The sequence below is a fragment of the Aphelocoma coerulescens genome, chromosome 1 (genome assembly GCF_041296385.1).
Source record: "Aphelocoma coerulescens isolate FSJ_1873_10779 chromosome 1, UR_Acoe_1.0, whole genome shotgun sequence".
Lineage (NCBI taxonomy): Eukaryota > Metazoa > Chordata > Aves > Passeriformes > Corvidae > Aphelocoma > Aphelocoma coerulescens.
Genome location: NC_091013.1, coordinates 109,474,296 through 109,495,482, shown reverse-complemented (window position 1 = coordinate 109,495,482; position 21,187 = coordinate 109,474,296). Strand labels below are relative to the sequence as shown.

The window sequence follows — 21,187 nt, the reverse complement described above, 5'->3', positions numbered from 1 at the left end:
AACAAAACAAGCAACACCCCAAAATCCTGAATATTCCAAATGCTCTGCATGAACAAACTGAAAAAAGAAAGCATTTCCCCCAGATTTTTCTGGTTTTATATTTCTAGACTTGTCTCAAATAGAGGGGACCATATTTATACCCTGATATGGGATTCTTGTGTTGATGTCCCCCTTCAAACTTGGCCCTCTTAGCACAGATTCTGACTTTAGCAGATCCTGAAATTAGCAACTATACCAGGCTTTGGACAAAAATGGTTTATGAGTGGTCCATCCCCCGCCCCCATCATATCTGAGGAATGTCATGGCCTTACAATGGCACACTTTTTGAACCCTTTCCAATTTCAGATATTTCCTTTCTCTTTTAATACCTCATTGCTTTTGCATCAATTACAGCCTGACCTAAAGCCACACTGGCAGTGAATGTGATATATAGTAGAATCCATTTAAATGAATTTCTGATGAAAGAATAAAACTGTTAAAAGAATGAATTTACTGCACAGATTTATACAAATCCTGTATATGCACTGAAATCCTCTTAAAGGAAAAACTGATGGAAGATTAAAATGTTAAATGAATTAAACCCCAGTATCCTAGCGAAATATAATGATTATTTGACCTATTAAATGAATAGGTCCCACTGACCATATAATGGTAAGTATTCAAATATATGTCAATTTTAAATATGAAATGAAAAAATGTAAAGCAAACAGTGATCAATGAGAATATCTATTAAGACAATAAACTACAGAACAGTAGGGAAATGTTCTTGAAAGGTCTTTGTTCACCCAGCCTTAAAGCTAGAAAGTCCTTAATTTCTGTTAAGAAAGAGAGAATTTTAATGATCATTAAAAGTTATTAACTGCACAACATAAATGTAATTTTTTTCTTTGCTTAATTTCAGCATATTAAAATGTCTGAGAAAACCATTCCCTTTCCTTCCAGCTGTGGTAAATTTTTAGGGTTTTTTTTAAAAAAAGATGTTGACCAACATCTGCCACTAGAGTAGTCTTAAAAAATACATAAAATGAAATGTATCTTGTAAAATTGTGCTATATCTATCATCACCAGCAACAACACACAAAACCACATATGTTGTGAACACTGTAATATTGATTTTAGCTTTTGTACTTTTAGTGTATGGTCAAGAACATAACATATAGACGTATTTCCAAGAAATATTACATCCATGTATTTCAATGCTAAAACAAAAACTAGAGATTTTGTCTTTCCCATCAAAAGCACTATTCTGGTAACACTAAAGTTCTGGGAGGTGATCCCATTTTGGAAAAAAAAAAAAAAAAAAAAAAAGCTTTATCTGTCTATCTTGGTTTTGGCCAAATCTTCTAGTAACTGGTTTCAGGTTTAAATCCCAGCTTAAACCACTGAAAACGTGCACTCTAAATCCCCTGGCAATGAGTTGAAAACAATTTTATACATCAGCTTCCTACCTGAGGAGAGTTGAGTTCATATTCAGTTTAGGTCATAGGTGAAATGAGTTTGTCAGTCACAATCCAGCCTGTAATAAATTTATATCTTGATCACAAAATTACTGTACTACCCAATTAAATATTGCCTGAAGGGACTGATTATTAGAGATGGAGACCCAACGATGGATATTAGGGACTGAAGTCCATTTTCAGTGCATGAAGAAGCGTAAAACCCCAAGACAGTCCTGTCTCAGTAGCAAGAGGCTATGCATGGAAAGGGCATCCTTCCTCCTGTTGAGTCTTCCCATTTGCACCACCTTGTGATTATACAACCTTACAGATTTCAAAAATTCCACACCAAGAAATACTACAACCCTTGAGTCACAGCATTCTCTGCAGAAAAGACTTTGCAGAAATTCAAGGGGACTTTTAGTGACTCCTTAGCAACTGTGATTATCCTTTTGTCATTTAGCCCGAGTCCTGCATTTCTGAAGGATGCATGGATAAAGCCAAGTTGTTGTCAGAGGGGTCTGACTGGCAGTGAAGCATCCTGAAAGCTACAACTTCCCAATACTGAGGGAACAAGGAGTGTGTGTGAACTGCAGGCCACCACAGGAACGCACCTGGAAAGGTACAAATGTGTCAGTCCTTTCCTACAAAAAAAAAGATGTCTTCTGCCTGTTCCCCTCCTGAAATCAAAACCAGATGGATGTGGAAGGTTAGGAATGATACTTCAGCCCCTAGGTAGGTTAACTTCAAGTCCTTTGAGTTTCCCCCTGATTCTCCCATGAACTTGAAAAAAAAAATTGAGGAAGGGAAAATTTGTTTACCTGACTGGCACAATACAAGAAAAATATGTCTTAGGAGATTTAACAGAGGAAACCTTTCAAGGTAGAATTTCTCCTTGATTTTCCCTTATTACATGGGCAATATTCCCCTAATCTTACACTGAGATCAGAGACTACAGAGAAATTTTTAATTTCCCATAATTCCATCCACCATTATGTTCTGATAATCAATACACTGTAATATCCATAAGGAAGAAAGCTGGAAATAACCATGCAAAAACTTTAGTAATCCCAAAATTGTGCTCTACTGTACCTTAGAAAGCAACAATATACACTGAAAATACAAATAGGTGGTAATAAGGAGACATGGGAGATTACTCTCCTGAAAAAAAAAAAAAGAAACCTGGGTGGCTGGGCCCAGAGAGTGGTGATGAGTGGAGTTAAATCCAGTTGGCAGCCAGTCATTAGAGAGTCACCCAGAGCTCAGTATTCAGGACAATTCTATTTAAAATCTTTTACTGATGATCTGGATGGTGGGATCAAGTGCAGCCTCAGTGTGCACATGACACCAAATTGGGCTGGAGTGTTGGTCTGCTGGAGGGAAGGAAGGCTCTGCAGAGAGACCTGAACAGGCTGGATCCATGGGTTGAGTTTCAGCAAGGCCAAGTGTTGGGACCTGCACTTGGATCACAAAAACCCCAGGCAGAGAGAGCTACAGGCTGGGGCAGAGTGGCTGGAAAGATTCTTGATGGAAAAGGACCTGGGGGTGCTGGTCAGCAGCAGCTGAACATGAGCCAGCTGTGCCCAGGTGGCCAAGAGGGCCAATGGCAACTGGCCTGTATCAGCAATAGTGTGGCAGCAGGACCAGGGCAGCGACTGTCCCCTGTGCTGGGCACTGCTGAGGCCACATCTCGAGTGCTCTGTCCAGTTTTGGACCCCTCACTGCAACAAAGACATTGAGGTACTGGAGAGTGTCCAGAGAAGCTCAACAGAGCTGGGGAAGGGTCTGGAGCACAAGTCCTGTGAGGAGCAGCTGAAGGAGCTGGGGAGGCTCAGCCTGGAGAAAAGGAGATTCAGGGGGAACCTTATCACTCTCTACAACTCCCTGACAGGAGGGTGGAGCCAGGTGGGGGTTAGTCCCTTCTCCCAAGTAACAAGAACTGGACAAGAGGAAATGGCCTCAAGTTGTTCCAGCAGGGATTTAGATCAGGTATTAGAAAAAATTCCTTCATGGAAAGCATTGTCATGCACTTGAACAGGCTGCCCAGGGAAGTGGGGGCATCACCAACGCTGGAAGCACTTAGAAGACATGCAGATGTGGCACTTAAGGACACAATTTAGTGGTGGACGTGACAGTGTTAACAGCAGAACTCGATCTTAAAGGTCTTTTCCAACCCAAATGAATACACACATATAGGGTCAGGGTTTTGCAAATTAGAAGTTTGATAAAGAGATGATTATTTTAAGTTTGATGCTCATGTTAAGATAGTCTGTGAGACTGCCTAGTTGAGAAATGCAAAGTAGTTTAGAGCTGGGAAATGAAGAGCTTTTGTGGATGAGGCAACCACTAAAAAGAACAGGAGATGGCTGCATAAGAAACAGAGTATCCAAGGCCAACCTGTAGTCAGCAAGGCTGAGAAGCTGAATGTGAGATACAGTCAGAGAACACTGTTTTGGTAAAGGTTCTACTGGGCATAACAGAAATAGGCCTTTTTCATAATGATGTGATGATGACCTAGTGGAAGACTGAAGCCCTTCAAATCAAGGCAGGAGAGAATGCTACACATACATGCAAGGCAACCTTTTGAGAGATATACAAATGTTATTGGCTTTATGGGACAGCAGAAAAATATAAGAGTAAGGAAGGTCTTGACTGTTCCTTTGCCATACATAAATAACAGCTTGTAATAATCCAATATTCACACTAAAATCTTTGGCCACACACCAGAGAAAAACCACAGTTCCATCCTTGTCTCTTGGGAATCCTCTTCTGTAAGACTTCTCCTTTTTTAACAACTCAGCCCACATCTCTATTAGTCAGCTCACCACATCTGGTTATCCTTCTCAGTGAACACTCAAAACAGGCGACTGCAACCTGTCCTATAACCCTTTATTTGCCAGATTTTTCACTTACATCCTTGTTTTTCACAAAGACAAAAAAAAAAAAAAAAAAAAAAAGCACAAAAGGACTGAATTAATAGAAGAAGAACTTAAAAAATTTTAGCTTCAGGAAAAGAAATAATTGCATCAGGAATTGAAGCTATGTTTAGTGGGTTAATCTGTTTTAATCCATGAAAATCAGACTCAAGCCACACTCATTAAGAGGAATTTAATTTTGTTTTCTGATATTTCAACAACCTAGGAAACATCTGACCTTCCTGCCAATAATTTCTCTGTACTATTTATAAGCATTTTTGAAGGCACTGATTACAGTGCTGAATGTCAATAGGATTCTGTCTACTATTAATGTTATTACTATTGCTGTAGAACTTCAGGCAGCAATTATGGAGCAAGACCTGACTGAGCTACAGGATACACAGATCCAGAGTAACAGACAGGTTACTCTGTCTGTTAGAGCAATAGGAGTAACATTAAGAGTTAACATGGATCTACATGTGGAAAACTGAGACAGTGTTGGTCAGCAAGGCAGAGAGGAGTTGGGTCACCAGTGCCTTCATTGACAAGAATTTTAAAGAAGATTTGAAGCATGATAAGATAATAAACATGACAATTTGCAGGTATTTATTGGGACTATCACCCAAGAATGAGAGACATCATGAGAAAGGTTTGATATGTTTGATAGCTGATATGAACGTAACTGATGTGTCAAGAAGAATAAGCCCTGAGTAACAGTCCTGGCCATTTCTGGGAGAAAAATTTTTAGTGACCTCAGTGGGATATCTCTGATGAAGCAAAAGGAAAAAAAAGTGAGGCTATAATTGGAAAAGTAGACCTTCAAAGATCTAAATTGCACCTTCAGTTGCACATAAATGAGAAGGAGAAAGGAGAACACATAAAGGCACATGAAGCTAAGGGTGCATATGCAATTTGTACTAGGAAAGACTGAAGCATGATTGTATTGTGAAGGAAAAAGCTGGAGCATTATAAGAGGAAGGAGGGAAAGGAGGGAAAACATAGATACAGACTGAAAACAAAACAGGATGGCTTTGAGACAACTGGAGATGATTAGAGAAGGAGCATGACTCAGGAACTTCCACCTGAATCAGGGGAGAAGACGACACAGAATCTTTACAAAGACTGCAAAGCAATCTGGGAGGGGATGGGAAGCTCAAATGGTCTTTTCAGGGAGGAAAGTATATACAGTTTTCACTGGAATAAACTGCTGAAACTCATCCAGAGAAGTCAAGAATAAAGATGTGGAAGGTTTTGAAACAGGATGCAGGCTGAGAAAAATGTGATTGGGATTGTAAGCATGGAATTTCAGCTGGAAGAGAAAAACTGGTCAGAAAGATGCTAGAATGGCAATAGGAGACAAAGTATTTTGTAGCAGGAGGAGACAAGTGTGGAGAAGCAGGTTTCATTGTAACTCTGCAGTGTATAGACCCAAGTGCTGCAAGGTGAGCACCAAAAGCAGTTCTAAACTGCAGCTTAATAGGGCAGACCATGCAATTAGAAAACACATTGAAGGAAATAATGGTGAAAAAAGAGTGAAATGAAAATAGTGCATCAACGTACAAGTTAAAGAACAAACAGCAAACCAGATCCACACACAGCCTCCAAAAGAAAAAAAGCCAAAAATAAATCTATCCCAAACCAGAAGAAAAGCCTGAGAGTGGATGAAAAATTATCTGCTATTGCCTGTAAGAAATGATGGGGAAAAAGATCAAGCAAGAAGGCCTGTGGGTGGCTGATCTCAGTACCTTGAGAATAAATACTTTCTTACAATGTGTCCTCCAGGGTGGATAAATTCCACACTGCAGATGAATTCTATTAATCCAGAACAGGCATGTGCAATGATTAAATGATTTGTGTGAGGTAACACAGAAATCAGAGCCAAACGTTGACCCCAAGACCCCTGAATCCCAGGTCAGAAAGCTTGTGAGCTAAGAACTGTCTCTTAGGTACAGACTGAAGTCTGATATCCCCCTGCTCTCTGCAGAGCCTCTCTTTATATGTCTGCTAATGGAAGAGCATCTTGTGAGATGCTATTCAAGATAAACAGCAGATTATGTCTCCAAATATTTTAACTTTCTCGGTGTTCTGTAAGCATTATGAACTATTAAATTGTAGGAACAAAGGCACACCCAGAAATGGCTCACTTTTTTATCTGCTGATAGTTGGGCAGCGGGGGAAAGAAAACTACACCCCATCACATCATAGAGTTTGCTTCCCATAGCACAGAGAAGCAAAAAGTAAAAATTCACTACTTGTGAAGCATCTACCTGTGCTGACAGCTAATTTAGGCCCAATATACATGCTATGCAGAGAAAATAAATTCTTATGACATGTCAAGTCTGGAATCCAAGGAAGCCTGGCAATGATCTTGAAGCAACACACTGTTTGCATACTGATTTCTGTGGTACCAGTCTTTGTTTTGAAAAAACATATTTACGCAGTTTCACTGGGAACATAGGTACCGTATTCAAATAAATGAGAAAATCCAACCACAGTCACGAGTTTGTTAACAGTTCATCCTATCACTAGACAGATATTCCTTCTAAGGTTTTGGGGTTTGGATTCTGGTTTGCTAAATGAAAATTAGGGTCTGTATATCCTGTAGACACATTTCATATACAATTTTGATCTACCAATTGTTCACTGAACATTTAGAAAGAACATAATTCACTAGCTTCTAATTTCTTTTTTGAATGATTTTTGAGACTTTTTATCTGCTTCTTAGCTAAGTGCTTCTTTAGCCCCGTGTGTTCAGTATTTTGAGAGCTGCTTTTAATAGACCTGCTCTTGCATGCACTTCATCTGCAGAACTCCTCCTCAAGAAACCTACAGCACAATAAATAAATAACAGAACTTCATCTCAGTGTATCTCCTTAGTGGTTTTGCGTGACTTTTACTTCACCTCTTGAACCTCTTCAACACACTGTCAAACTGACTGTGCTCTCTGCTTATCTGAGATTACTTTCTCTGCACCAAAATGCAGTTCATTACTTTCTTCAATGGAATTCCAAATCTGCTCTCTAATAGATTTCTAATCCTCAGCAAACCCATGCATTACGAAGCAAGCACTGTGCTCGCCATATGGTTAACCTGATTTTCAGTGACCCTACCACATAATTTTCATTAAGAGCAAGTGATTAGGAAAATACCACACCAACAAGAATGTGATTCCCATTTCCGGCTTTCCCTTATTGTTCTGGGGGGATTCTGATTATCACACACCCCTAAGTCTCTGTTACAGAGAACTGCAGTTGCTTCCCCTCAGAAATCTGTTATTACTTTTAGGTATATTCAAGAGTGTCATAGACTGCTTCTCAAGCTCAGAGCGATGGATGCACAGTTCCCTCAACATTGCACTTCACTTGCTTGTAGAAGAATCAATAGATCAATAGATTTGTGATCTATTACAGCAAGGATGGTACCATACCATGAAGCATGTTTCCTTACTAGCACGCTGTTAAAATAAAAATGGTGGGTTATTTTTATCCCATTTCTGACCATGCAAAACATTTTGACCACTTGTGGTCATTAATAATCTTGTGTAGCTTTTCACAGCAATAGAGGACTTCATCAAAATTTCCTTGGAGAATTCCTGCTTAAGTAACTCTATATCACCTAACCATATCCTTATTTCACCAACTGGGGGTTTCTAGCTCACATCCTGTTACAAGCTGTTCCGAGATCATACTGAATATTTTTCAGTAGCAGCAACCATTAACCTCCAAATTACAGGAGTTCTGGTGTTGGAAAGAGAATAAAAATACATACACATCAGAGAACGTGTAAAAATCAGTGACTTTTAAGTATCTGTTGCAATACGTAGAAAAGATTCTTTAGTATTCATAGCAACTAAAATACAAACAAAGCATGTTTAGACTGAGGGAGTTTGAGACTTTTGGGAGGAAGATTTTATATAAATGTGGGTATTTTCATGTTTTGCATTAGGGGGGTTTTGATGATTTACTATGATGTGGAGATTTTTCTTTAATGAATTACTTAATTTTAGAGATACGTCCCAATGCTAGGCTGTATCAAGCACCTTGGGAATGAGGCTTGCTGAAGACAGACATTTAGAAAGTAACAACCACTCAGGTGGGTGAACATGCTGTTCTTTCCACACTTAAATATACACAACTTGTTGTTTTCAATTAATATCCTGTCACCATGGCAGAACAACTCCCCTTGATGTTCTATACACACTGGAGTCATGACTGTAATGGTGGTACCAGCGTGACACAGCCCCAAACAACGATACAAACACGCCATGTCGCAGTGCTTGAGTAAACTCCTCTCTCAGCACTTTTTGCATCATCATCTATTTATTTCAATATTCTGCAGGTCATTGGTGCTTTGGCAGCCCATTTTTTTCTTTTTTAATACTCCTTGTGTATAAACAGCACATATAAAAGTTCCGTCTTGGAACAGTTCATTAATCTTAACTTGTTAAAGTCTGGGCTGGTAAATGCATCATTTGTGCTATGACATCACCCCAACTTGTGACAGTAAATGCCATAAGAATTCGTATCAAGGTGTTACAAGTCTTGCATTTATATGTTTGACTGATAATTTCACAGTGGAAAAATATCTGGGTCATCATTTTCCAGAGGCACCAGTGTCTGTGTTTCTATTCCTGGTCAACATCAGAACGTGTTCCAGTGCCTGCTCAAGTGGTGTTTTCCCTGCTGACACAACTAGACAGACAGAACTGTAAATGTTATTGTGAGACACAGCAATTTCCATGTGGGAGAAGGGCTGATAAGTTTTAAACTATCTTCTTTTGGCCTAAAGAAGCCTTCAGTGCTTTTATTATACCCTCTTGATTTAGCTGTTTCTGTTGAAAGGGCAGGCTCTGACCTCCTACGAGTGCTGTAAGCAAGCTGCATACAGGATTTTAAAGATGCTTCCAGTTTGGGAGCATGTACGAAATCCATGTCAAGCTGCTTGATTTACCTGTAACTTCAGTGGGTGAAAACCAGCCCCAGACTGTCTGAAGTGGCTCAGTTTCAATATTAAAGTGAGATTGAAAACTAGCAATGACGCATTTTTTTCTGCACCTTTGAATTGACTATTGATCTCACTGACTGTAGTGAAGGAGGTGCCAGCACTGAAAGCTGGTTATGGAGAAACACCTCCTTAGAGAGACAGGAATGTTTCTCTGTCCCGCCTTGTTTCATTAACATTTCACTGAACTCAGCTGGGACAAGAGCCTCCAGAGCCCACTTCTCTTGGAAAAAATGTTGCCTTTCAGAACCTGACATTTCCCAGCTGGAACGGGATCTGTTTCTATGAAATTCGAAAAGCAAGTGTAGCTCATGGCTATTAAAGTGTAATTTTTTTGATGTGCATCCATCATTCAAGTTGGTGACCCAAACCATGTAAAGTCAATGGGAGAGAAGAAAAGAAGACAATTCACAAGACCCTAAAAGACCCACACATCTGCTCAGAATTCTTCCACAATGCTCCTTGCACATATTAAAATGTGAAGTGCTTGCAGGAGGAATTTGACAAATAATTTAAAGTAAGGAAGAGTTGGGAAAACTGTGACCTCTTCCATAGACCATTTATGAAGAAATGAACAGAAAAAGAAACATCCAGCATTTAACATAATTCAGAAATAATTACTTTTTCAGTTCTCTTTTCAGTCCATGCACTACCAGGGAGGGACATGCCATAACCACAACCATGTGTTTTTTTTCTTGTTTAATGTTTTTGTCTCCTGTGTTCTTCAGAAGTGTTGTCAGTTTTGCAACCAGTGCAAGCAGGCATGTCTCACAGAGTTCAGCTATGTGATTTACACCAGCAAGGACCTCCAGTTCTGCTTCTCTGTCTTTTTAATTCATCAACTTGCACAAAGCATTAGTTGACTCACAAGCACAATCCCACTGAATTATTCACCAGAGTAAGTAAAAGTTACCTGATTAGGCTCACTAAATTAGGTTTTTAATATGACTTTAGTTACAGATTTTCTTTTCATTTCCAAAGTGTCATTCAGGCCCACAGCACTGGTAGCCATCCAGCCACAGAGAAGCACACAGCAGCCTGGGTTCAAACCTGTACAACGCTTACAGCTGCATTCAGCTGAGCTCCAGATGTACTTCACCTGCAACCTTTGGTTCCCCTCCTCCTCACTGGAGTGCATAAAACCTAATAAGCATCACAATGAGAAACTGGTCTTTTATCTAACTCTCTTGAGGGAGTTCTACACTTCTGGGAGCCTCTGAAAACAGCCAGTCCTATGACCCTGCAGTAACAAGGAAGCCACAGATAGCAGAGAACTAGAGATTCATGTTCATAAATTGTCAGGCCAGAAGGAGAAGCTACACTAAGGAGGCAAAGCCCTGCTTAGGTAAGATAACCATCCCTGTCACTGAGCTATCCATGTAATGAGCCCCCTCATCAACACATTTGCCAGAAAAGCATTAAACCACCCCCATATGCCCCCATCCCTCCAGCATTACCTTTGGTGATATTGCTCAGGGAAGAGGATCACTGGATTAACAGATTATAAAACCAGAAGCTGCTTGGAGAAACTGAAATACAAAGCTGAGCTCCAGACCCTGAGCTGCAGGTGAAGACTCCTAATTGAGCTAGGGCAGTTTTAAGATCTCCTGAAGCTACACTGCCTTTTTTTTTAGTGTCAGTGTATCTCAGAGCTATTTTAAATTGGAGTCTGACAAAACCTCTAAGGGGGCATTATGACAGAGATCACCAATGAATAAAGATTTCTGGTATGCCCCTTTTATAAAACTCGCTGTAGGGTTGTAGGATGAAAATTAAGGACACTATCTCCTTAAAGCTCTCCCACATTTTTTGACTTTTCAGATAATATTTCTCTTCTCCAAATCCCTTTATCATTTTATCTCATTTCCCCTGGCTCCTTCCATTGCCTTCACCCCTGGTTTGTTCTACAGTTTGCTTCCTTCCCTTCTCATGTTGCCCTCAGCAGCTCCGTTTCTCTCTGAAAGCCCTCTCCAGTACTAGATTTCAGCTTTGCCTGGTATGCTTTAGGCCACTGTCAGCTTTCCTCACACTCAAGACTCATCTTTCTTCCTGCTCCCCATGTCTTTCCCCCTCCCCCAGCAAGTGCCATGAGCTGCTATGAGTTTTCACATGGATTTACTTCCCTCATGAGCTTCTTCAGCATATGACCTGAAGTTCCTTTTACTTTATCCCTAATTAGTTTCAACAACCTATATTTCCTCTTCCCAGACTGTATGCACCATCAGATGCCCACTTCACCCATCAGAACTATTCATCCTCCAAATTTCTTTTTGTTTCATTTTCTGTAGTGATCTTCAAAATTATCAGTCTTCTTGAAACACTCCTTAAAGTCCTGCTGTCTCCTGTAATTTCAGTTTTCTTTAATGAATAGGTTGGTGTACTATTCATGTTTCAGCGGCCTCGGTTCTATTCTAATCTGTTTCCAATGAGAAGTTATATTCTGAAGCATGTACTCTATTTGCATTTTTCTTCAAATGTAGTATCTCAGCTGTAAAGTCAAGCATGTTTTCCTCTTCCCTTTCAAATCAGAGGAACTTTCATTCCCTGTCCTATGATCTGAAAGTACTCTCCCTCTTTTTCTCACTTTTCTTATCACTGCTAGTCGGAATACAGATATCCTAGTAGAAAGTTGCCCCAACAGACACCAAATGAGACAGAAGTTACACCAGCAAAAATAAGAAAATAAAGCAGACAAACCCCCGCTTAGTTAGAAACATAAAAAAAAACCCTAACAAACCAAACCAGAAAACCAACAACAACAACAAAAAAAACCCAAGCAAACAAAAAAAAAAAACCAACAACACCAAAACCACTAAATAACAAAAATACCCAACAAACTCTACTTGCCCCATCTATCTTAGCTCTTCTTGAAGCCCTCTACCAGTTGTGGTGGCAAAATACCTTAGAGTAGTTTCCCAAAGGTCAACACAATGCTGCAGGAATATTTCCTTTCCTTCAGTGGATTTATGTTATCAACCGTTGTTCTCTGCCTCAGCAAAACAGCCTCATCTCTTTTCTCTATTTAGCTCTTGTGGGGCTGAATCCTGCAGCAGCAGTCCCAGTGAAGTCAGTAGGAGTGCTGACTCTGTAAGAACCAGATGTGTCCCATTGAATAATTTTCCAGGGCTGAATGAGCTCCCACAAGCTGTGTGTTAAGACAAGCATCCACATCGAGAGGTTGTTAACCAAAGCAGGAGTCCCACTAAAACAACATTCCCCACTGCCTCCCAATAATGCCCTCACTGACCTCTTCAAATAAATATTTCCCCTTAAAAATCCCAAACAGATAGAAATAAGATTTCAACAAAGAGAAATGATATTATTAAAAACCAGATTGGAGCACTAAATCTTTCCCAACTATAAGTCAATTTGGTCTTTAAACAGAGGTCAGCTGGGTTTTTTCTGCTCTAGAAACACATGCAAACCTTCCGAGTAGAAATGCACTTTCTGAACTTTTAATAAAAGTATGCCAGAGCCATAGGAAGGTGGAGGTCTTATTACTATTGAGGAGTATTCAGTAACCACAGGATTTAGCAATTTAACTACTAAAGCAGTATCTTATTGACACCTAGTTGCTGCCTTATTGCTGCTGATTTTCTAGCTTATTTTCCACATTTTTCTTTCCAGCCGCTGAAGATATATTCTGTGTCAAAAACAGGGGAAGAAATTGTTCTCCAGGTGAACTCAGTGAAGACTTAGTGTCTTATTTTAATAAGTATTTAAAATTTAAAACCAAGTGTTAAAGGCAGTCTTCAAATTTTAAAATATTCTTTCTGGTAAAAAATAGCATGAACTATGCAAGACCTGAAACAGTCAGAGTTTCAAAGATTCCATGCCTAACATCTTAGTGATGATGATCAACTCAGTGGTAGGTAAGGGCACCACTCATCTCTTTTTTTCCCTAGTTCTTTTAGGAGATGAAAACCAACAACCCAGAAGAAGAACCCTGTGCCACTGGTGGGATAGAGGAGAATATGGAGAGAGATCTAAAATTCTGGAGGTTCATTCAAGGCACAAAATCCTTTTTGTAGCCTTTCTGGCCAGGACCCACTGTATTCCAGGGGCTGAACATTGGTGCACTACGCTTTTGCTCAGGGAAGAGGCACTTCATACCTTTTTCCAAGAAAGGAAGAGAAACAGGGCAAAAAATATAGTGCTTATTAAAAGCCTTGTTTCCTGAAGGAGTCTGCTTGCAAATTAATGTCTTTGGGTCTTTGACTTGCCACCCTGAACCCAACTGGATCTTGTATTGCAAACCAGAGATTCTTCCAACTTCCACAGCTTTAGTTAAGCTGATGTAACAAATCCATGTTGTCAGAATATCCGCATGGCAAAGGAATAAAGAATTTTTTTTCTTTCTACTCAACTGGGTTTTTTGATTTCTGTCTTTCCTGCAAAGCCCATAAGGTGTATGGGTCTGAGCTTGCCATGGGTTCTGACTCAGCTTCAGCCGTGAACATTGGATTCATTAAACACAAATATTTAAGCCAGTAGAAAACATCTCTAGAAAGCCAATGGGACATTTTGCACCATCACTTACCCTGCCATTGTCAGCTGACTGGCACTCTGTAATTGCACTTGAATTAAAACTTACAGGAGCTCTTCCATTTTGTTTTTTTTTTTTTCCAAAAATCTCCATAAAGAAGATAAAAAAGGTAAAAAACCACCAGAGAAAATTGTGCAGGGAGACTCAAATTAGTTCTGCTGACAAACCCAGGAGTGTATTACTCCAACAGTGTCAGGTACTGTGGTGGAAGGGAGCAGGAGGTGGTCTTCTCCCATCACTAACAAAGTGCCCCAATGAAACTCGTAGTGGGACAGGTGAGTTAAAACTGGAGCTTGGATTTCAGATGAGACATTATCGATCCTTCTCTGGCTTACCTTGAAAGCAGGGGCTAAGAGTCACACCAACCATGGAGACACAGCTCAGCATGGAAGAATAAGGCTTTGATGTTATCCTGATCAAAGTGGCATCCCAGCCACAGGGAGCAGGGGAAAAGGTTGGACTTGATGATCTTGGAGGTTTTTTCCAACCTAAATGATGTTGTGTGGTTCTGTGTAGGGGGAAGGCTGGCTGGCCCTTGGGAGTGGTCGTGACTCAGGTTCATTCTCCGACCTCTTTCTGGGGCAGGCTGGTATAATCCAGCCCTTTATATGTAAGTGACTGGGGGAGAGCACTATAAATATGGAACATCAAAATGTCATTTGCACAGTCACTTTAAACAGATATGTCCTAGCACTCTCTTCCTTCTGTGCAGGAAAAATAATAATCTGTTAAACTTTCTCCTGGAACCGTATTTCAGCATTTTAATTACAGACCCAACACGTGCACTAAACACACTCTCACTAAAGGGCACGCCTCAATAAAGTCAGTCCATTGTGCTGCTGTGACCCAGCAAGGTCAGTGCCTGCCAGGAATCGCCAACGAGCCCGCTGGCTCCGTGCCAGGACACCGGCAGAGGGACGGGGACCCGCCCGGGAGGCCCCCGCCGCTGCTGGGCAGGGAGGGAGGAACTGCTGCCACTGATCCCCACCAGCGCTCCTCCACAGGACAGCTGAAGGTGCCACTGAAACGCAGTTACTGCTTCTGATGGAGGGCTGCTCCTGGGCTGCTGGTGGTGCTGCCGCTGGCCACGGGTGTCCCGGGAAAGCCCGAGCCTTTCCCCCTCCTTTGAGCACTGTCTCCCTCTGCTGTCCTGCCGCAGCTCTGCGCTGGGGAGAAGCAAGGTGACCCCTGAGCAACAACCCAAGTACAAAACTTGGACAAACGCCTTGAAAATTTTTTGCTTGACGCTATTTAGTTTCACAAGGAACACTTTAATATCTGGAAGTATCAGTCCCAAGCATTGGAGGCTTCACAATGGAAAATACATAAATAAAGACCAGCTGGGAAATGCATTTTCTCCTTATGGAGCTGCCCAATCAGGTTCCCATTACTAGTAAGAAGAAATAACTAGTAACAGCTTCTTCTCTGAGAGAGAAGTAACATGAATTTCTAAGCAGCAGAGATTCTCTGAAGAGAGTAGAAAATGAAAAATATTCTCAGCCTTTGCTTTTTGATGGGAGGAAAACATGGGGCAAACATCGGACTGAGGCTGGGGCAGCCCTTGCACGTCCCCGTATCCACATGCAAGATATCAGGATCCAGAAGGCCAGTTCTGAAGGTAGCCCACGAGGTGTGTGGGACTGAATAGCACCTCTGAGAAATCCGAAAGTTTGAACAAAAGCACCCATTTTCATTGGCACGGATGATTTGAGCTTGGTGATCTTTATCCCTCTCAGACAGCATGTGGTCAGCCTCTCCAACAGGCTCTGGGCTCTTCTTTGTGTGCAGATCAGCAGAACTTTTAAGCCAGTTAGTTCTGAAAGGTAAAGTCCCAGTGCAGCTAGGATTTTGGTTTTTCCAATATTTCCATGAGAAAATCCAAAAGTTCATTTCCTTCCATAAACCCATAATGAGTATAATATTCTTGAAGCAGTAAGGTGAGCTCACAGTATGTTTGCAGTGTCAATAGCTATTTTTATGTTCTCCATGAATGAGCCATGACAATACTCTCCTGTGTCACAAAACATGTATTGAATCATGGATTGCAAGCATGATCCTACAGTCTCAATGGTTTGCTTTTCCAAACACAAGATAACAATTTGCTGAGTGAGCTGCTTTGAATTCTTGCAGGCACTGTATTAAGTTCTACTGTGATTTAACAGGAGCCAAAATTTGCTCCTATTTGGTTGTGGTCTCTCAGCAGTCAGTGTAGGCACGAGGGCACATTTTGCCTCTTTCTATCTAATATACACATTACAGTTCAAATCCTTCTTTTAAATATACTTAGTGTGAGACACACTGAATGATATTTTATTTACACTAGTAGTGGGAGAGGTGTTGAAATTTTTATTATTCTAGTTTTTAACTGTGTTGAAAAAGGAATGTAATGTTTCTCAGTCAGCACCTTTTTTTTTTTTCCTGTGACCTCTAAGTAGAAGTAATTTGCTCCATACAAATTAGGAGAGAGACTGGAGGAGAGGTTCAGCATCATTCTGTAGCTCTATGCAGTACCTCGTGCATCCAATTAACTAATGAAATCTGAATGAAGGTGGGGGGGGGGAAGTAAAAATCTTTTTTTTCTTCATAACATTCCCAGTTTGCAGCAGACAAGTGTGGCACTGCCCTGTTAGAGTTACAGTGTAAAGTAATAAACCAAGCTGCAGTGTCAGACTAGAGAGAAACCTGACCCACAGACATTAATCTGGGTCTATGGGTCCAGGAGAACAAGGAGTTTTCAAAATCCTCTGTCTTGTTATGGATCCCCATGGCTCCTTGGCAGAAGTCCAGACCCATGCATTAGCCATCTCAGAACAGCTTCCTCAGGTTTCCAGTGCCCAAATAACCTGATAATATTGTGCTCTTTCTGGCACTAAAAAGCCTTCCCTAAAATTATGTCTTTAAATTCAGGTATTGGTTGACTGGTTTAGCAATTCTACTTTTACCTCAGCCTGCACATAATTCCAGAAAACTATAAACCAAGAACAGAAGGGCAACAATTACACTGTGTCCCTGATATACATGGACCCAACATCTACACACTCCCAAATTAGTATACTAATGATGTTACTGCTTTAATTAACCATGCTACTGTGCCTGTACTGGACTCTTTCCCAAGAACTGTTCAGGTTACTGCATAAGGCAAGGACACTGATTTTCCTTTAATGCTTTTTTTTTTTTTTTTCCCTTTATTGACAGGACTGCCAAGTTCACAGAAGAATCAATAGCCAAGGATATTCACATAGGATAAGATTTACAAAGCATGTTTCACAGACAGTAACAACTGGGACCTCAGAGCACTTACTGGAACCAACAAAATGACAACTGATATGTCCTCCAGTGAATCTATGTTAAGACGTTCTGTCTGCAGTAATTAAAAACTAGGTAATGTCACCTGTGTGAAAAGCCCACCATAAAATCAGCTCCACTTAGGAGTGTAACTTGACATGTTGACTTTTTCCATCAGCAGCTCTGTCCTCTAAGCCAGCCTCTGGCCCTGCTATGCTGAGTAGCACCTTCCTTAACTTGTATCAACCAAAGTAATACACTCTTGTGATCTCTTTCATTTTCCCTACCATCTCTTTCCTTCAGTATTCTGTGTGTAACAGTCTGGTAACTCATTAATTACACCTGGGCAAATTACCCCTCAGTGAATACACAATATATTTTTTCACACAGCTCTTTTTGTCATACATCAATTTCAGAGCAATTATATCTCTTTCAATTCTTTGAGCTTATTTAATAGTTAGCAAAGTGATCTCGTGCCAGTAAAATACCCAAGTTTTCTGTTGTATACTTCTAGCTGGGCAAGACCTAGATATCACTAAGCACAAGGATTCCCTGGGTATTCATAGCATATAGTATAAATTAAATTGATTCTACTTCTTCCTATACTCCAGAAACACCTAAACTTCTAGCAAAATCATAACACACACACACACAGACCCTGAAACAAGTCTTTTCCATGCTTTTTTTCATACACATATTTGTACGGACCTCATGCAGCAACTTTTATGCAGAGAAAGAATGACAGAAAAAAAAAGGAACTAACCTTATCATAGGTTATTGCATGTAGGAAGTATTATAAATATTATTAATTGCTTGGCTCTCTTCCTTCTCTGTCATATTTCCCTCAGGTCTCTCTTCCATGCTCAAGGCCATTATTTGATGGGGGAGGTATAAAGTCATAACAGGCTGATGTAAATTTCCTTTGAGATGCCTTATATATCACAGATTCCACGAGGGAGATGAAACAGCAATTTTGTTCCTGCTCATAAGTAAGGGTGGAAGAAATGCTTCTTGCGAAGAGAACTAAACTCATGCCTATTCTCTAATTGAGGCCAGTATAGTATATTATTTTTCAGAAAACCTTTGATAACACTTATTGCCTTTTGCAGGTAGATCTTTGATTACACTTATTGCCTTTTCCAAGACCCCTTCTGTAAGGAGGGCTTGTAATTCTGAGGAGGAAATGAACAACTCCACAACTCCAAAACTGAGGGAGATAAAGAAGATGTCTGTGTCAAGAGTCTTAGACATGGCCCATCAGCTGAATTGTATGCTTCTGATAAATTAAAATCAGAAACTCATTACAGAAAATGAAGAAAGTAGTTCAGGCAGTCACTTTTTGAGATCACCATCAGCCTCTGAACAGGTGAGAAGCCATTTGTGCAGATCTACTACTCTGACAGGGTTGGTGTCAGGACTCTCCTGAGCATGCCAAGAAGGCCACTCATTGACCTTAAAAAGCTTAGTTTAGCTGGGCAAATGATGATAAAACCTGGGGAGAATACTCATTTCACAAATATTATAATGGGAAATAAGGGAAATAAGATAACACTTAGGTGTGCATGTTCCATGTCCAGTATCTGCTTCATCTCCACACACCGCCTTTAGAAATCACCTATTATTTGTCAGATGACCTTTTAATAAAACACCAATGAAGTGACATTTTAAAATATTTCCAACTTAACCACAGTCCCTAGCTTTTGACCAGCAGCACGTTTGTGCAGTTCAACTGGTAACCTGATGTTTTCCTCCCAAGGAATTTTACCATCCAAAGGAGCAACAAAACAGAACATGTGCAGATGCCAGTTTTTGCAAGTCTACTGTAGACAAGGGAGGAACAGTGGTTTTTTACACCATTCAAGGTTCTATTCCAGAAAGGATTTAGGCTTTGATTCCCTTGCAACTGTCACAATTCTGTTTTCAGATGAGCCAGCTCAGTTAAATAAATTGGAAGAGGTAAATGACACAGGTTCTCCTACAGCTGTCTTCAAAGCTGGATGATGAACAGCACTTTTGCTGCATCAATAAATTCCATTAAAATCACAAAGCACATCTCAAGAGGAAAAGAATTTGCTGAAATCCAACTCTTGTTCACACGTGGACAAGAAGGTGCTTTTACACACAGGTTTTGATCACAGCAGTTTAATCAGTAAGGCAGCAATATCTTTTCTCATCTAAAGCTATCTGACTTCTGATGGGAAGGATTGTTACCTATGCAACATATACAGAAATAATCACAGTATTTTGCCATCAAAATCAGTGGCAACACTTTTAAGCAGAGTAAAACTAAGGATGAGAATGGGTGTCAAAATCTAAGTGGGTAGTATCAGCTGAAAAGTAGGAGGGAGAGGAACTACACAGTCATTTAAAATAGAGAGAGCATCAGGGATTGATGAGGAATGAGTTGAAGAGCCAGGAAAATGTCTCCAGCAGAAGTTGGCAAAGCTGATAATTGAAGTCAAGAAGATAAAATATAGATGTATATTTCCTGGAGAATGGGTTTCCCAGAATTTTGTGTGCTATTGATTTTTTGTTCACTTAAGTGACATATTTGATTTTCAAAACTGCTTTCACTGAGACTCTGTAGTGGTAAAACCAGAACTGGCTTAAAAAAAAAAAATAAAAGAGAGAGGAAAAAAAAAGGAAAAAAAGCAGTGGTGCACTCAAATATGACAGCAAAACAGACCTGCACAGTCAGAAACTGGCAATGTTGTAGATATTCTTAAAATTTCAAGGGTCAGGCTATGCCAACACATTTAATCCTATTAATTTCAGTAGAAGTCTTCACTGATAAAGATACTAATCAGTAAAACTATGGAGAACAGCAACCAGCCCTTAAAGGGAATGGCATCACTGTAAGAGTTCTACCCTTCTGGGACTATTGCAGGGTCATTGTAACAGTGGTAACACATTTATCTTTCTCGGTATATAACATTTTTTAAATTACTTTACCTTCCATTATCGAGGTCTTAACCCTATATATTTGGAATCTCAAAATTTATCTTTCATGCTAAACATGTTTTGCTGTCTGATGCTGAACTGTAGGGGACTATTGTATCTCTGTCTTCGAGACATACTTTCAAAATGCTGATAATACTGTATGATAAGACTGTCATATTTAATTACCAGGCTAGCAGTTATGAGGACATTGGTATCTGATTCCCTTAGGTCTACAAATACATGACCATAATGTTGCAAACAGCTGTCCATCAACAGCTCTGCTTATCAACATCGATGTGGAAGGGTTTAAATGTCTTCTCCCAGTGCTTCTGAGCTAATATTCTCTGCTGCATTTTCTGCAGCACACAAGGCTGGTCTATCTGCCAATCCATGCTCTAATCTCAGTGAGACCAGAGGGGGAAAAAAGCCAACAAAACTTACTGCACTGTCTTTAGAAAGATAGTGAAGGTCAGACTAATCAATCTCAAATAAAAATGACTCTACATGAAAATTCCCATTTTTCCTGAATCTATATTAATTCCTCCCTATCAGAACACTGATGTCCTGCTTCGCAAAGCAAGTTTGTAGGACAGTACTTGCAGCTCTTCTATAATCAGCTGCTGAAATTTCCCCCTAGTTTATTCAGTGCCCGTACTCATTCATCCCATTCCATACAAAATGCTGCGTTCCTTGCAGTGTCACACAGCATCATCTATTTCAGTCTCATTGCTAACAACATTTTCTCCTGTTTTGGAATCCATGTAAGTATAAAGTCATGCAGGAATATGATCCTGTTGGTGTATAACAGCCAGGCAGCCCACAGCTCCTCATACTTTTAGTAAAATAGTTACTCAGAACAGTAACAAGATCAATTCCTTTAAACATGCATTTATAAAACTGTTACATTTTTACAGCTAACTCTTAGCTGGTGTGAATTAGCAAGGATTGATTGACTTTGTGTTAATTCAACTCATTGCCTTAATAGAATGATGCTAACTGGGGACTGACCCTGAGCAGCTGATCTTCTGGAAGCCACAGAACCACACTAGAAAAAGGACAGCCCT

The 21,187-nt window shown here is 40.1% G+C and overlaps 1 protein-coding gene across 5 annotated transcripts in view; it reads right to left on the bottom strand.

Annotated features, from left to right (window-relative positions):
• The window catches only part of SAMSN1 (SAM domain, SH3 domain and nuclear localization signals 1), a 132,913-nt gene that overhangs the window by 101,438 nt on the left and 10,288 nt on the right, over window positions 1-21,187 (bottom strand). For 3 of the 5 annotated variants that reach the window (XM_069024290.1, XM_069024350.1, XM_069024306.1), the window contains exon 1: window positions 12,254-12,421. The exons of 1 other annotated variant lie outside the window; for it this stretch is intronic. The gene's annotated coding sequence lies outside the window, so the exon portion shown is untranslated. Of the gene's footprint in view, window positions 1-10,265; window positions 10,293-12,253; window positions 12,422-21,187 lie in introns of those variants that run through there. One more of the 5 variants, XM_069024323.1, reaches the window with a different exon arrangement.